Consider the following 18,973-nt stretch of genomic DNA (forward strand, 5'->3'; position numbering starts at 1 on the left):
CGGTTCAGTGTACGAATAAATGTCGAAATAATTATTATTTATTATTGTTCTAAGTAGTTTGAAGAGAAACATTTTTTTAATCTATATCCCGGATATATATATTTTTTAATCAGGAAGAGGATGGGGGGTCAAATGGGGGGTCAGAGCATTTTTTTGCAGGGTCTGGCGCCGCCGGTGGTGCTGTCATGTGAGTTCAGCAGGCGTCCATTCAGAGGAAGCAGATGGCAGGAGGGTTAGTGAGATCCGAACACTTCAAATCTCGTTTCACCCTCTGCAGTTTACTCTTGTGAACACTCAACCGGAAGCCTCGGAAATGCCAGAGTTTATTAATATCAAATGTTAGACTGAGATTTGTGTCCGTTGGCAGGGGAGAGTGAAACAGAAGAAAGCACAAGGCTACATCTGGTCATAATGTGCCAGGTTCCTATCTAGACCTGTGTTAATAAGCTGTGTTTATTATGCAGCTAAGTAATCATTACCTGTGTTTATGCAGGTTTACCTGTTTAAGATTACGTACTATACCATTGCCAGTTCTCAAGGCAGATGTCAGAGTAATTGTTTTCCTCTTGGAGGTGGTATTGTTGAAACTGCTTGGGACATAAAGTTACTTTGGTATGATTTCCTTTCAGGGCCATCCACCCGGTGGGAAATGACCAACACCTTTGCTGGTAATGAGAGAAAAATAACGATTGAGTGATTCCTGAGGTGTTTTCTGCTGTTGCTGCTGTGCTGTGACCCTATGTAACAGTGTGATGCATGAAATATTAAATCAGAAATATATATATCTATTTTCTTTTAATTATTTTTTTCTTTGAATAATTTCAGAATGATTCAGCGTTTCCCTTAAATGATGTCACAAACAAATAACAGAAACCCCGCACTGCATCTTTAATTACTGAGCTCATTGATTCCAATGACGAGCACCGACGCGCTGCGCCGCGCCGCGTCGCATCGCGTCGCGTCGCGTCTTTTACTGTCGAACACATAATATGGCAAGCCAAAAGGGTCAGAATTACGCTATAGATGAATCGCGTTTACATTCAAAACGCTGTTTTTTACGGCGTTTAAAACGGTATTAGCTATGGAAAGTCAAGTGGACCAGAAAACGCGTGCTTTTCAATGCCGTATTAATTTTAAAATGCCGTTTTCATAATGCCGCCAGGCGTTAAATAAGCGCCGTTACGCGATAAGTTAACGCCAGACACCACCACGCATTAAAATAACGCCACACGCCAACAGACGTTAAGTTAACGCAACATGCCACTTAAGATGCAGATTTATTTACTCATCTACATGGACACACCTCTCATGGCTACAAGGGCTCTACGGCAAGTCAGAGCATCCAGTTTGCAAGAGCGCGAAGATGGCAAGGATAGCCCTTACAATTATACATATAGCTTGTGTCTCATAAAGTTATCACCCCAGGCACGAATGAGTGCAAATTTGGAAATGATTTTATTCAACAGTTAAATTAATAAGAAAGTAATATTATTATTTCATAATTATATTATATTTTGAGCTATCATTTCAATTCAATAAATAGTTGGCGATAGTTTCACAAAAATAGAAATTCTGTTTATTTACATTTACTCAACCCAATGATTCAGATGCAGCTTCTGTAACAAAAGTATAGCATGTGTAATTCTAAATTAAATATTAATATTTAAAGCTACATTTTGTTTGCTTTTTCACATTTAACACAATTAGGCTCTAAAATATCTTCTGAGGGTACATTTTCTTCCTTTTTAAAAACATAATAACATATGATAAATTGAAATCATACTCAAAAGTAGATACCTGATTTATTTTACAATAAAGCAATTACAAATATAGATATAGGGAATATAGTTATCGAATGACACAAATTAGTCCAAGTTTGGAAATTATTAGCATCACTAATGACCCCTTTGTGTTTAATTAAAAAATATAAAAAAAATTAAAAAGATTGATTAGTGAAATGAAAGAATGATTTAATAAAAAATTAGATTGATTATTAATTGTCTCTCATTGGCCTGATTAGCTTTGCCCTCAAAACCTTTCTTATTTAGTGGTACAGTATTGCATGATTTGGACATAATACACTTTGCATAAACGTTTGCAATTAGTTTTTTAAAAGGTAACATTACAGTATCAAGGCCTCTATGCTTACATTTCTTTTTTGATATTTTTGTTTTTGTTTAGGAACATAAATAAAATAGGGCAAAATTTATTTTATTTTTTCACCTTTTTGATCCCATTTTCCATCTCATTTTTATTAAATTAGTAAAATACAATCCAGAAGAATAAGATACCAGTCAAATGAAATCAGCATCAACATTTCAGCTTTACAAGGCACAGAACTCTGCTGTTGCATTAAGGATTATACAGACTTTTTGAGAAGACTTAAAGGTGGCGTTAATGTATTTCATAAGAACGATGTAATGAAATTAATGTTTAAAATATAAAGTTTTGAAAATGGAAATATTAAACGATTTAAATTACTCATTTTACTTTCAAATGAAACTGAAACCGACAGTAGGTGGCAGCATGTCACTGCCTTATCAATGAATCATTTATTCGATCGATTCGTTCATTCATTTAAGAACAAAGCAAATGACTCTCTTTATGAATTGGTGATGGATAAATCATTGACTCGCTAGATTTGTTCAAAAATGCAGATTCATTCAAAAACGTTGTTCAGAAACAGCTGTGTGTTTGTTTGGAGATGCACCGCGATCAGCTGTGACTTTGCTTGAATTTGTTTTTAAGAAATAGAGCAAATTAAGTGTTCCTGAAATTTAAGCCCATATGTTCAGGGGCGCCTGCAGGATTTCTTCCGAGGGAGCCCTCTATACACTGTTTGTTATGATGAATGACAATACTGCAGTCTGCTTCCACGATCTGAGATGAACTAATAAACATTTACTGCCTTCATTCAATCCCCATACTCCGTCTCTTTAATCTTATTTACTATCCTAACTGCATTATTATTATTATTTTTTTTTTCAGATTTGCCTTTGTTGTTGATGCTAATACAAAATATCAGGGGGGACTCCCATAAGTCTATTTTTAGGGGGGGGGTCAGCTCCGCAGTTCTGCTTAATTCAGCTATGATTATCATTTCAGTTCATGTTTATAAATAAATAAATATATATATATGTTTATAAATAAATAAATAAATAAATATATATATATATATATATATATATATATATATATATATATATATAATATAAAAGAAAAAATAATGTAGTTTAAAAATTGATATTTAATTTAGAATTACATATGCTCTACTTTTGTTTCAGAAGCTGCATCTGAATCGTCATATATTTACAGACTGGTTATCAGCATTCTTCAAAATATCTTCCTCAAACGCAATAAAGGCATAATGTTTGAAACAACATTGGGTTGAGTAAATGTAAATGTAAATAAACAATTTCTATTTTTGTGAAACTAACGCCACCTATTTATTAAATTGAAATGATAGCCTACTCAAAATATAATATAATAATAAAATAATAATATTACTTTCTTATTAATTTAACTGTTGAATAAAATCATTTCCAAATTTGCACTCATTCATGCCTGGGGTGATAACTTTATAAGACAAAAGCTATATGTATAATTGTAAGGGCTATCCTTGCCATCTTCGCGCTCTTGCAAACTGGATGCTCTGACTTGCCGTAGAGTCCTTGTAGCCATGAGAGGTGTGTCCATGTAGATGAGTAAATAAATCTGCATCTTAAGTGGCGTGTCGCATTAACTTAAAACTGCTGGGCTGGTGCCGAATGATTTTATATTTAGCTGTTAATGTTTTATTTTTAGAATGGAATGTAAACACATGGGTCAGATGTGATCTGCGAGGTCCTGCAAACAAATGGGCAAAATCAGGTAAGAAAATCACTATCTTTACCTTTCAAAAATAGTTAATTTGTAAATGGCTAAAGGACATGTAACCTGCAGAAGATAAATATGTCCGTGTGTATATTTGTATTTTGTATCACAGAAGCTAAAGTTAGAAGCTCATCTAATGTGTGATGCTGCTAATTTGTTAATGTCTGTCCTTTAGAGACTTTGCAAATTTTTCTGATGTGAATGCCATGCATTAGGCGCGTTATATTGTTTATCGTTCAGTAGTCTCAAAGATAACATACTCTGTTCGTGTTTTTCTTAGTAATCGCAAATGTCAGTACAATTGAAATGAATTCAAGATTGTTTAAAGCATAGACAGCAAAAGAAATGGACACAGCGACCCCATTAGAAACTCAATTGAGACAAGTGAAGCCAATTTTTAGCGATTTTTAGCACTTCCGTTTCTGACGCGCAGACTCAAACTAAGCTTGATGACGCCAGTAACCTGTCTGACAGATGTAAATCTTCTAGTAGCTGTGCGTGCAAACTGCCATTGTTAATCTTGCAGAGACGGCGAGCTTGAGCGGGGAGTCCTTTGGCGTGAGTGAGCAAGAGTAAGTATTCTGATTAATTATTTTGTATAGTATTTTAAAATGTAACGCCAGGGCTTGTATCTATGGGCTTCTCTCTTGATGTCTCCCTGATTGCCTACAAGCTTCTCATCCTGTCTGTATGGTAATTTCTCTACTGTGAAGTTCTGCTACAAGATGGAGGCACGCGGCCGACTTCAACTTCCGGTCGACTTCCTTCCCACCTGGTTTAAAGCAGTGGTTCTCAAAGTGTGGTATTAGTAGCAGTAATGTTAGTTAGTTAGCTCCCTCTAGTGGTACACAGAGGAACCACTAAACGAATTAATATTAATACATTTTAATTTGATCTTTTGAGTAAAGTTGTTTTTTGGTGTTTCCATTTTAAATAGAGTACAGTTTTTGTTTCACTTTTGGTACAACACATTTGAATTCAAGTTTTTTTATTATTATTATTTAACAGTATGTAAACACAGTACAGTGTTAATGTTAAAACTGAGTATTTACACTGTTGAAGTGGCTGACAACAATAAATATTCTTATTAGGAATAAAACTGGCTCGTATAAAACTGTGCAGAGCTGTAGCTGAATAGTTAGGCCTACTATGCTGCTGAAATTTTAATTTTGGTCGTTATGGTAGTACTTGGAGAGCCAAATATTTTCTAAAGTGATTGGTATAAAAAGTTTGAGAACCACTAGTTTAAAGAAATGGTATAAAAATGAAATCCTGCTTTTTAAGAACTTTTTCAGTAAACATTTCTTTCCCCTTGTAGAGTCATCAAAGATCTAGCTTATTCTTGGCAAATTGGTAAGGAGTTGTTCATCTGCTACATTGCACTGTCACTTCTGGTAGAGATGCATTGACCAATTGTTATAGGTTTTGATTTTACTTAGTTTAATAAAAATTTGATTTTACTTGTTTTACAAAATACACTATATAGTTAGGATTCTAATTAAAACAGTGTAACTGGGGGCTCTGAAAACACTGCTTGTGAATAATTTAATATTGCAAACTTTCATCACACATACATTAAGTGTTTAATGAATAGCCTTGTGCACTTTTTCCAACCCCAGTGCTACTGAACTGTAAAGTGAAAATATTGTATGTGATTTGTTTTGCTGTCAGTTAAAGATATTTAACAAGCTGATATTGAGGAATTTAGTAAAGGACCATACAGAAAGCGCACCCATGGGGGAGAGAGAGGAGAGGACTGCATCAGAAAGGACCTAGAGCTGGGACTCTTTCAAGGATCACCCAAAGCACAACCACAAAAACGAGGCTGTTGGTTGTAACACTATCACAATTTGAAGAAACAGTTCTAATTAAAATATTAAATGCATTTCATTCAAGGTAGGGTTCTTCCGTACAGAATTAAGGTGACTGTCTCTTGTCAAATTTAGGGCCACCTCTGGCTGTCGACAAAAATCAAGACTGGTCACTTGCTCCTATACCACTTTATCACGGATTCTGTTGCAGGTTCCATTCTCAAACAGTTCAGTATTTTCACTGCACAAATGTACACCTCTCTTGTAATGAGACCCATTAGTATAACATGTTTTCACATAAACCATATTTTTTCACCAAAATAAAAGACCAACTTGTTTCAGTCAAAAAAGTACAAGGGTTTCTAAGTGCGAGGGATTGTCTTACAAGTGTAAAATGTGCAAGTTTTTTTTTTTTTTTTCGTATTTGGATTGTTGTTCTACAGGTTTTTAACAATACATCCATGCACAAACACCGCAAGCTAAAGTTTGGTAGTTTGTGGTAGTTTGAGGTTGATTGTAAAGCCATTGCTGCCAGTTATCTGATCTTTTTAACCTTTTATGAATGTACAGGGTTGATCTAAACGCAAACTAGGTCTAATTGAACGTACAGTTGTGTATTCACCCATGTTGAAAAGGTATACTATGGTGAAATAATTTCAAAATATTAACCTTGATCCAATTTGCAAAATCTAAACATAATTCAATGTTGACTGGCTTACGGACATCATGGAACCCGACGTCTATTCACTGGTTAATCAACGCTAAAATGCTGGCTAGACCTGCTAAGAGCCGAACACGAACAAGCGCTCGGTGACTTGGGAGTCTGGCACTTTAACAAGCAGGTGATCAACAGGCTCCATAATATGATGTGCAACTATTAAACACTATCTCACTTACTAGGGACTTTTTCTCATTTGGAAATATTACTCAAAGCTGTGTCCATTTATTTTCTAATGCAGTAGTAAAAGGTATCTCTGTGTTAAGTTGAATACATAAAATGGGGAAGGTAGGATAATTGTTGAACATGAAATCTTACCAATAAGCCTACATTACACTATGATGAAGAGGTGCAATTTTTTATATGTTTAATGTTAGTAGAGATGAAATATCCAAAAAGTAATGGGGTATTGTACGTAAATATATCCTATTAATTCATTTGGCTAGAATGATCTGTGCTCAATTAGTCTGGTCTGTTTTAGGTTACCATTGATTGGGTGAAAACCGTTCAAACATACTGGCTGCGGGAATCAGTGGGCGTGGCTCATTATACTATTAGCAAAACACTGTGAATGACGCGTGCTCTGTGCAAACAAAACAGCATTTTTTACGCCGTCATATGGCAACATGAACGGCGTAAAAAAATGTGTTTTTCATGGACACAAAAATGCCATCAAATACGGCGTCATTGACGCATTTTCACACGTTTTTTACGGCGTTTGTAATCACAACGGCGTATTTTGCAGCGCAAAAACGGTTTAAAATGCCGTATTTTACGGCGTTTGGCTGTAAACGCGATTCAGCTATAGCGTAATTCTAACCCTTTTGGCTTGCCATAAATTTCCCTTGACTGCACGTGCACTCGTGCCTTTGATAACTGTGCACGTTGTTTTGTCTGACTTCACCTTGGACCACTAAATAAATAGACTTCTATTGTTATGTAAGTATGTGGGTTAGATTATATAGTGTACAGGGCATTTCAAGAGTGATAAACGAAGTGATAGAAAATATTTATTTTCATGCATTTTAAATGTTTAAAAATGTGGAAACCACTCATTGCATCACACCATCTCCTGACTGCATTATTATTTGTAAAATAGGGGCTTTATGGAGTGTGTCTATACATGGTTATAAATACAACAGTTTATATTTCATTAATTTAGGGAAATGAACAAGTGTCTCAGCCCTTAACGGACTATTTGGCCAACAAGCTTATTCCTGGTTGAAAAGCCAAATGTTATTGATAGTGTAAAAAACATCAACTCTGAAGCACTTGCTGATTGATGGACTAGCATTACTCAACATTACTTACTACATACCTTCCAACACTACATTACATGAAGGTCAAATAGTAAAAAAAAAAAAAAAAACATAATAATAGTTCATTTAACTGGAACCAGAACCGGAAACTGACATTTTTTAACAATAGAGGGCTCACACTAATGTGTTTTCATCATCATGCATTACCTTAACTTGTGCAATGATTGGTGGGAACAGTCACATCAAAAAAAAAGAGGGGAAAGCTAATGTTTATGCTAATGTAAGGCAACTCAAATTCAGTTGTCAGTTGAACTTGATCGATATTATGGCAAATATTACCTCAGCACAGATGAAGTGATGTAAGTAAGCAGTGTAATGTAAGGGAGCAATGTTATAATGTGATATAAGTGAGTAATGTGATATAAGTGAGCAATGTAATGCAAATGAGCTGTGTAATATAAGTAATGTTGTAAATGAGAAAAGCTTTTATTCAGTGTGTTTATAGTAGAATTCCTCTCATAACTTTTGTACATCTGTTAGGACATCTAGTCAATGCTTTCACACTGATTCAGATTGCAGTCAATGACCTTATTTCACAGTGCATAGAAAGACTATCTTTTCCTTCTTGGATATTCAAGACATACTTGACTGAGTGAGAGTTGTGATTTAGGTGATGACACTGAACAAAAAGCGATTTTTTTTTCCTAAGTTCAACTGGATGTTGTAAGTTTCTCCCTTGAGCTTTCTGCAGAGCTGTAGCTTCCAGGTTCTTTCTTCACTACAATGAAGAGAGTGTAAGTGTTTTTAACCCTTAGGGGACTAAGCCCTTTTTGGTCCGTTTTCTCTATTTTTACATTTCGGCTTATAAACCATATGTAATGATGATGGACCACTATGTATTTGGTATCGATGGATTCAGAAGACCTGAAGCTACCATAAGCATGCATGCAATATGTTTATAAAGGAAGTATGAGTGAAAAATTGTACAATAAACTAGAGAATTTCAAAACGAAAATGAGATTTTTGTCATTTATTACTGAAAATCCTACCTCACACAACAAAAGTGAAAGGTTTTTGACCCAAAAATATATTTTTCAAACCCTTTGCTTGACAGAAATGGGTTAATGTTCAATCAAATGTGTAAAGAACAATTCAATAATTAACTTTATTTACAAACAGTCCTAGGCGTTTTTTCATTTTTGGGACTAAGCCCTTTTTGGTCTGTTTTCTCTATTTTTACATTTCGGCTTATAAACCATATGTAATGATGATGGACCACCATGTATTTGGTATCGATGGATTCAGAAGACCCTAAGCTACCATAAGCATGCATGCAATATGTTTATAAAGGAAGTATGAGTGAAAAATTGTACAATAAACTAGAGAATTTCAAAAACGAAAATGAGATTTTTGTCATTTATTACTGAAAATCCTACCTCACACAACAAAAGTGAAAAGTTTTTGACGCAAAAATATATTTTTCAAACCCTTTGCTTGACAGAAATGGGTTAATGTTCAATCAAATGTGTAAAGAACAATTCAATAATTAACTTTATTTACAAACAGTCCTAGGCGTTTTTTTATTTTTGGGACTAAGCCCTTTTTGGTCTATTTTCTCTATTTTTACATTTCGGCTTATAAACCATATGTAATGATGATGGACCATCATGTATTTGGTATCGATGGATTCAGAAGACCCTAAGCTACCATAAGCATGCATGCAATATGTTTATAAAGGAAGTTTGAGTGAAAAATTGTACAATAAACTAGAGAATTTCAAAAACGAAAATGAGATTTTTTTTGTCATTTATTACTGAAAATCCTACCTCACACAACAAAAGTGAAAAGTTTTTGACGCAAAAATATATTTTTCAAACCCTTTGCTTGACAGAAATGGGTTAATGTTCAATCAAATGTGTAAAGAACAATTCAATAATTAACTTTATTTACAAACAGTCCTAGGCGTTTTTTTATTTTTGGGACTAAGCCCTTTTTGGTCTATTTTCTCTATTTTTACATTTCGGCTTATAAACCATATGTAATGATGATGGACCATCATGTATTTGGTATCGATGGATTCAGAAGACCCTAAGCTACCATAAGCATGCATGCAATATGTTTATAAAGGAAGTATGAGTGAAAAATTGTACAATAAACTAGAGAATTTCAAAAACGAAAATGAGATTTTTTTTGTCATTTATTACTGAAAAACACACAATATAGAACAGTTTTTGAAAAAAAAAAAATTTTCAAACTCTTTGCTTGACAGAAATGTGTTATTGTTTAATCAAATGTGTAAAGAACAATTAATATTCTTGGGTCACTTTAGTAAAAGTAACGCTTATTGGAGCACTGTTGTTTCCTTTGGCCTGTGGATACATAGGTGTGACAGACAGAGACATAAACGGAAACAAGAAAAATAGCAAGAAATAGGAAGGTGATTCCTTTGATGTTCTCATATCACCAGCCCCCTGTAAGTCCCCACATTTTTTCATTCCTTTGTCCTTATCTAATTTATTTTTAGTTTATACGCAGACAGAATGACAAACTACTAGAACAACTTCCAGAAAAAAAGTTCACTTAAATTTCTCAGACATAATTCCTTCTGCTCACCTCCACTAAGAGACTCATTTGATATAACCTAATTACTCAATTAAAGCATTCTTTGGAAAATTGGAAGTTATGATGCAAACTGTCATGATCTCTAGCAGGAGTGCCCATGAACTTCTCTAAAGGGGCACTCCATCCTATACCTTTGCCACTCACCCCAGAATACATTTCCCATAATCATTTGCCTAAACTCATCAGCACTCATCATCAATTCACAGCTGTCTTTTATTAGAAAGACTATAAAAGTTGTACTCACAATCACACTTCACTGAGTATTGTTGGCTGTAATGATTTCCAGTTTCCTGTTCCTGTCCATGTTTTCCTGTGCCTGTGTTTTTACTACTGTATTGCTGCCTGCCCCGACCTTAGCCTGTTTTTTTATTATTATTATTATTCTTTTGCCTGTGTCTTGGATATCGTTGTATGCTGTTGTTTGATCATGCCTGTCTGACTATACTCTTCAATAAAGCCCTGCTTTTGGATCCTGTCACACTCCCAGCATTACACAAACAATAGAAATAATAATTTTTAAATAAATTGGAGATAGTTATGCATAGCATATACATGCATAAACATGGGTAAAATAATTGTGCCTGCAATGCTTAAAGTGCTCCAGTTGTCATTTGTTTTGCTGTCAAATACTTTCCTCTCATGTTTAACAGTCATGCATGTCTGCACTCATATACTTTACATTCCCTCATGAAGGCAGCTCATTGTTTTTTAATCCCGACACTTCTTAACAGGACATTAAAAAACTGGGATTACACAGTGTCACGTTGTTCTGTTCTGTCTGTAGTAATTATGGCATTTTATGGTATTTTATGCACTTTTACAGAAGGATTAGCTTTCCTCTAGCGTCAGTTTTAAAGGGTTTTACAGAAAATGACAGCCTGCTTTACTTAGATGTAGGTCACCAGAGCATAAACGCATGACTCTGGGAAAGAGTGAATGGAAAACTTGGCGTTTGAGAAAACATGTATAGGTTAATTCATCTGTGTTTATCAGTTGTAGGTTTTAGGTTGATTTTATTTGGCATCATTGCTCATTGACCTAAAAAATGTGAAATGTGAAAGAAATGCAAATGAACCAGCAATTCATAAAGATTGAAAGCTCTAAGTAGAGGGCCTTTTGATGCTTTGACAGCTTGCAGAATTTTTTTAATTTCTTACACGTGTTAACAATTACTGCCTTTCAACTGCAGCCTTGCACAGAAGCCTCCTGATAGTTGTTGCTGTGTCTAATGACATCTTGAGGGTCTCTGAAAACAGCTACTTTGAGAGACATTTTGGAAACCCACCCCACTCAACACTGGTTATAAAAATCTTATGGGCAGGGATATGATAGACTAGTTGAAGTGTTTCCTTCATGAATATATCATTCAGCAGGTCAGGTTTGCTTTAGATAGTTTTATGACAGCCATCTCCATTTTAGTGGGGTCAAAACATTTTTTTGGGTTGCATCCAGAACGTCCAGAATTAAATGTTATTGTTCCTCATAAACTGTTACAGAATACAGAAATTACTTTATTCTTTCTGAGAAATGTGCCCATAACTATTTATTTATATATACATGTTTGCACATTTCTTTACTTTGTATTGTTTTAACAAGATCCACAGACACATCTCTAAAAATATTATAATGTAAGCTTGGCTGCCATAGCTGTACGTGTAAATACATTTTCACTTGCTCTGCAATCCAAGAGTAAGAGTCACCCCCACCACCTGCTCTCTGTTATAAACCAGGTTTTTAAACCTGCTTGTCTTTGAAACAGTCTCACGGGAGTAATTAAAATATTGTCTCATCCCGAGGAATGTTCTTAGAAGTTTCCATGGCTGACAGATGGTCCGTAGGTACCACAACAAGAGTTTCCTTTTGTCTTGGACGATTGAACATTTGAAACAAATGGCACAGAGCAACTGCCAAGAATTTACCGGTAATGAGATTGGGAGGGTGGGGTGTAGATTTCAGATCACCAGGAAGCCATTTTATTAAGGGTAGAGACTAGATAGTAATTAAAGAAGGATTTGCACAAAGAACCCTCTAAAACCAAAACCTTCAAAAGCATCAGCTTAACTGGGACATAAACATGTTTAACAGATTTTCTAACTACACAACATGGAATCACCTAAAAGTGTTCAACTAAGATGTCTGTGTGGTTCTACACATTGTATGCATATTTGCTTTGAGAGCAGGTCCTGGTGCATTATATTGTAGCTATGTGTTCACTATATGTGTGTGTTTTGGTCTTCATCAAATAACCTTAAAATTGTTAATTTGGTAACATCTCATTTGGTTTCATTTAAGTCAACATGACAAATTAGGTTATGCCAACAAAATTACAGGTTAGATCAAGTTGAATGTAGGAGTTTTTTCCAGTGTGGCCATGATTTTTTCTCTTTGCACTGTAGAAGTGAAAGTGAAAAAGAAAGTGAAAGTGACGTGACATTCAGCCAAGTATGGTGACCCATACTCAGAATTCGTGCTCTGCATTTAATCCAAAGTGCACACACTGCAGTGAACACACACACACACACACTGTGAACACACACCCGGAGCAGTGGGCACCCATTTTATGCTGCGGCTGCCCGGGGAGCACTTGGGGGTTCGATGCCTTGCTCATGGGCACCTAAGTCGTGGTATTGCTGGCCCGAGATTCGAACCCACAACCCTAGGGTTAGGAGACAACTCTCTAACCACTAGGCCACAACCCCCCCCCCACGAATATAAACGGTTGTTGTTTTAGATGCTACCACATGAAGATTACCAACAAGCCCTGCCAGTACGGGACTCTCTAACCATTATGCCACGACAGCCCCATTAAAAAAAGCACTAATTCAGAGTATGGGTCACCATACATGATCACATGTCACTTTTACTTTCACTTTCACTTTGTCACTTTCATATATAGTATACATGAAAAATAGTGATGTTGGAATGGAAGTAAATATACATGAGAAAGGCTTGAAATTTTACCTTGTTTATCAAGTACTGTTGTCTGTTATGTTATAATAAAAACTGGAGTAAGAGAATGACACATCTATTGCAATGACTAGATATCTGATTTCCTAAAGGAGTTGACTGTTTCAGCACCATGGACAGAGACATATGTACGAGACATTACAAATACTGAACAGAATCCTTATTTGTTTGTATGAAGCTGATGTGATGTCTGGCATTTAATCCATCCAAGTGCACACACACATTAGTGAACCCATTCCCCCCCCCCCCACCCACCCAATATTATTGGTATTCATCAAAGAACCTGGAAAAATGTACATCATAGGTTTCACAAAATATACCTACTGATAATAAATGTTTTTTGAGCACCAAATGAGCTTATTAGAATAATGACCCTGATGACTAGAGTAATAATTGGTGAAAATTCAGCTTTGCCATCACAGGAATAAATTACATTTCAAAATATTAAAATAGAAAATAGTTATTTTTAGTTTTTACAGAATTTCGATCTGTATATTATTTGTAAATACTGTAATTCATGCAACCAGTCAGTTTCTATATTTACTGTATCTCTTACAGACAAGGGGGACAGCCAGCTCAGTGAAGACACCATGAACAATGAAATTCAGGTTTAATTAAAATATTTTTGCTCTTGACATTTTGCCCTCAAGTGAGTGATTTAACCATCATTTGATCCAAAGAGGTGCTCCTTGACCGCTTAAGTATCTGTCCTTCAGGAAGAACCAGCAAATCCCTAAAAGGCTGTAGCAAAGACTTGAACTGTAATGGAATCACATTAAATATAGCAACAGATGACCTGATTATGAAACAGTAACACAATTAGTACAATCAATGCTTTGCTTTCAATCTCACAGCAAAGGATGCTCGGAGGCCTTAGTTTGCATGTTTAACTGCCCCACACAATACTTCTCATGACTGCAGCACAGTTGGAGTTTGATTTTAGAAAGAGAGGTGCTATGCATCATTTTGTAACATAATGCCACAGTGACGCACACTGGTAGCCTGGTTGAGGAGATACAAATAGGCCAGTGCTGCAGTAAACATTTGGTATCCTGTCCATTAAAGCTACCAGTTTTATTTGATTTAAGTATCTCAAATAATGAGTGAAGATTGGGCCTTAGGGCAAGTAAACCTTCTGTATCTATGGAGGCTGTGGGAGCGATACAGCAGTTATCTGCAGGAGGTCTGTGATGAATCGGAGCCGGTTTATGTGTGTAGTACGAAAGGCACTGCCGACATTCATTCTGCGTGCAACAAGAACTGCCACAGTCTAGCTGCCGGAACATGCCCACTTCACAATCCATTAAATCACCCCAGCCCTTCTGAGGAAATAGCAAATGAGATAAGTACAAAAAAGTAAGAGAAATACGATTACTTTGGCTGGTGACAGACAACTCTGACTGACAAATGGCCTCTCAAAGTGAAAGTGGATTGGTTACTTATTGATTGGCATTTACAGTGTTGGCTTACTAAAATAATGTATTTGTTTATTTGTTTTTTAATTGTTTATTTATTATTATTATTATTATTTTGTATTTACAATTAGAGCTCAGTTTGTTATGTTAGTGTAATCTTCATACTTTCTAGGAGTTTTAGGAGACATGACCGGGATATTTTTCCACTATTAACTTTCAGTCAGTCGTCCATCACAGTCAAGGATGGGCAGGACAAATTTCACACCAACCAACCGCCATATTCTCCTTGTACAAGAGTAACAGACAACTACAAGAAGCACAAGAGTGGAACAAAATCGTTTAAAACAAGGGTCAGACCAAAGTACGTTATATTGAGTCAAATTTTTTATATTCATAAATAAACTATCTGCAAAAACAGATACTAGTTACACTTCTTCAGCTATTCTGTATTATAGCAGCCAAAGCGTCTCAACTGAAAAAACCACTGTGCCTTAGAAGTGCTCTCACAGCTAGGCTTATTCAGCAGAGCGCCTGGCATTTTCAGCTGGCTACAATTTGGTGGACATGTGGCCTAGAGTATTGTGGGTGGTTGCCAATGCCCTGCTTTGCAGTTGCTATTTTGTTCTATGTGGTGTTTGTTGGTGGTTGTTGTTTGCATGTTGCTGGGTGGTTGCTAGGGTATTCTGTTTGTTTGCTAAGTGTTTTTTTTTTTTACTTCATTTTAGCTTGCTTTTTTACATCTTTTAAATCATGAACAAGGAAAAATATGAGTGATAAGAATTATGATACTAGCTGCTAGAAAGCTGCACTTATGGTTTAATTATTTTTGGTTATAGTGACTCATAAATTTGAACACAGATATTTTGAGCGATTTACTGTGGTAATGGGGTATGGGAAGAGGACTTTGATCTGAAAGACCATGATTTATGATCTTGATGTGTCACTTCCAAATGCTTGTTTTGCTTAAACACACAATGTAATGTCCTTGACACCGCTGGCTTTCGACACTCTGTGCGAGTTATGCTTATTCAGACTTTCAGTAATGATTTTAAAAGCTTTGAAAGCCCGTGTTGAAGTTCAAAGTATCCAGCATGCAGCATCTGTCATGATGTATTTGTGCAAATGTCTGTTCCAGACACAGGAAATAGTGATCAATTATTATGTCTACTGTATGGTATGCAGTCAGAGATAGAAGCATGCTCTTACATATTATTTTCTGAGCCATTATCTAAAGGCCCTGTTTGTCATTTGCTGAGTAACAAAAAAAAAAAACAAGCATGTTGAGCTTTTCATTACCAAAATTGATTTATTTATGTCCCAAGAGGAATCTTGTGGCATACTCTTCTCTTTCTATCTATCTATCTATCTATCTATCTATCTATCTATCTATCTATCTATCTATCTATCTATCTATCTATCTATCTATCTATCTATCTATCTATCTATCTATCTATCTATCTATCCATCTATCTATCTATCTATCTATCTATCTAAAGGTTATATTTCACATATTTAACAACAAAGGCCTTCTAACATTCATAACTTAAACTCCAGTTTGCATGTTAAATGTATTTTCCCAATTCAAAAGTAGCATCAAACATCAAAAGAAATGATTCCAGCATTTGAATTTTTTGCTTTGGCAGTGAGAACATTCCCCTGTGTAGGTGTTACAGCAGTGTCTGTACCTGACACCTGAAAAGACTGCTGTCATATTAGATAAAGACTAAAGCATTGTAGCTGCATAACACTGAACTGATACTGACAGGCTAATGTGAGTTTGTGTTTGGAAAAACTCCAGTGAGTGTCAGGAAAAGAGGAGAGAAGTTTCAGACAGGGTGGGAGGGAGAGAGAGAGATAAAGGCCTTGGCAATTATCCTAGATTCAAATCTGTAATTAATGTTAGTTTATCTTCCTTTCAGTTTTATTAGCAAGGTAGAGAAAGGCAAATTGCAGATCTCCTGTGTTAATTGTAATCTCAGCTGAATTGTTCCTTGTAAGGCACATGGAAAATCAATGGCGTCTGATTACTCTTTATGATTCAAGAACCCACTTGATATATTTGTTATGTTTCTGTTCGTCTCATGAGACAGGGCAGTTTTGGGCCAAACCTGGCAATTCATCAAGTTCTTCAAAGGAAAGGTTGTTGTTGTTGATTGAATAATTCAAAATGACAGAGACAACAATGTAATTCAGTTTGATCTGTGATTCAGATGAAATATAGTCATCTCTAGTGAGTTTATTACTATTGGAAACATCCACACTAACTTTGTAATGAAACCTACTGGTCCTATTTCTCTACAAGGGTGAAGATTGATGTTAATATTTTTTATAGGTCTTTATGTTTTCAGAATTTTGTACATTTACAGCCTTTTATAATATTTTGAAGTGGACTAGTAGCTGAGTCCAAAGATGTGATTTATTATAAGTGATTATACTTGAAAAGGAAGTACTGTATATACCTTTGACATTTATGAAGATTGAGTTTTATTATTATTATTTCTTGATGTTGTTTGGTGTTGATTTAGTATCATGTAATGTGGTTATGCCATTAGCTGCCTCTGTATAGCTGTGGTTCATTCCATAGAGGAGTTTTGCCTGCTGAAGATTGAAACTGCTCTACGCTGCCATTCAGAATTTTGGGTCAGTAAGATTTTTTGTTTCTGAAAGTTGAAGGTTTCACCAGTGGCTAGATTTCTTTGAATAAAAGTACTGTGAAAACTGTAATATTGCTAAATATTATTACATTTGAATATATGTGATGGCAAAGCTGAATTGTCAGCATTCATTATTCCAAATCTTTCTGAAATCAAGCTGATTTGGTGTTCAAAATTTTTTCTTACAATTTTTCTCAGTCACTTTGGTGCATTTGTCAAATCAGAAATGAAATTCTCAAAACTACTTGTACAACCTCCACACCATCTACGTAGTCATTTATACACATCATAAAACCAGTTTCTCATTCTTTTGAACAAATTGCGATTGCTTTTGAACATTCATGCAATTGATTACACACATTTATCTGCGGTTTTCTACATTATCAGTTGCTAATGTCATGTTGCTCAAAATCTATTATATAGTTTCTGTGCAATAGTCTTACCCCTCAAAACATCTAGTCTTTAGTTCATCGTATAAGTCATTAAATGCAAAATGGTTAATCTAGTTGTCATAAACTGCCAAGCACAGTTTTTATTTTTATTTTTACAAATTATTATTAGACCTTTTGTCAATTTGGCATGAATTGTTCAAGTGAATCTTTACTAATTAAGAGAATGTATATGATAAACGAATGATAAACCATTTCTCTGAAATAGCTCAAAGGTTCATCTCATGAGTCTTCAGTTGGAAAGCATATACTGCAGCACAGTATACAAATTCTGAAAATGGACTTATTTTCATCTTTGTGCCCATATTTCTTTTTCCTTTTCTATATCACAATGACATTGTAAAGGTTTTTTTTTTGGGGGTGTCAGACCACTAGTAAAAGTGTAACTGTGAATTCTATCCAGTCTCTTTCAATCAATATCCCACATACAGTAATTTGTAAATGTGTACTTTTGAAATGGATTTATGGCATACATAAGCACATGGCATACTGTTCAATACAGTAGTTTACATCAGAACATGCCTCCAGAATACACTGTTATATTGACAACATGACTAAGCCATTTGACTGTCATATCCATAAACTATGACACAAGGACTTGTCATTCTGATGGAACTGAAATGTTCATTGACACATATATTTATTTTTGAGAGATGAACTAAGGATTTTGAGCAGGAGACTGGCTTTTGCAGGTAATCCATGGTGTTTTGCTATTTGTACGAGTTGTTTTGAGAAATGCACTTACTGTTTTGCAAATCTTAAGGATGATTCGAGAAATCTACCAAAGCAACTGAGAAAAACTGTATTAATAATGTTGAAAAGCATGATACATTTTTTCAGGGTTCCTTGATGAATAAACTTTGATGATTTAACTTTAATTTTTATTTTAACAATAAAAACATATTAACTTTTACTTTAGATACATTTAATCTGGAGTAAATGCAGGAGTAAATAAGTGGCTATTTATTTATTTTACTTTTTTTTTTTTTTGAGCAATGGTTTTCAGTGCACAAATGCAGTTGTGGAAGAAATATGAAATGTTGCTGGGTAAGCATTAGGTTTTAACAGGTAGAATCTGCCAGTATCTTCATTATAAATACATTATGGGGGGGGTCAACCTGGTCCAGAGCCAAACAGACAATTCTCTCTATTTTTTCTTGTTCTCCTCTCTCCCTCTTCGTCTCTGTCTCCCCTGCCGTTGAGAG

Source organism: Carassius carassius, chromosome 4 (assembly GCF_963082965.1).
Source record: "Carassius carassius chromosome 4, fCarCar2.1, whole genome shotgun sequence".
Lineage (NCBI taxonomy): Eukaryota > Metazoa > Chordata > Actinopteri > Cypriniformes > Cyprinidae > Carassius > Carassius carassius.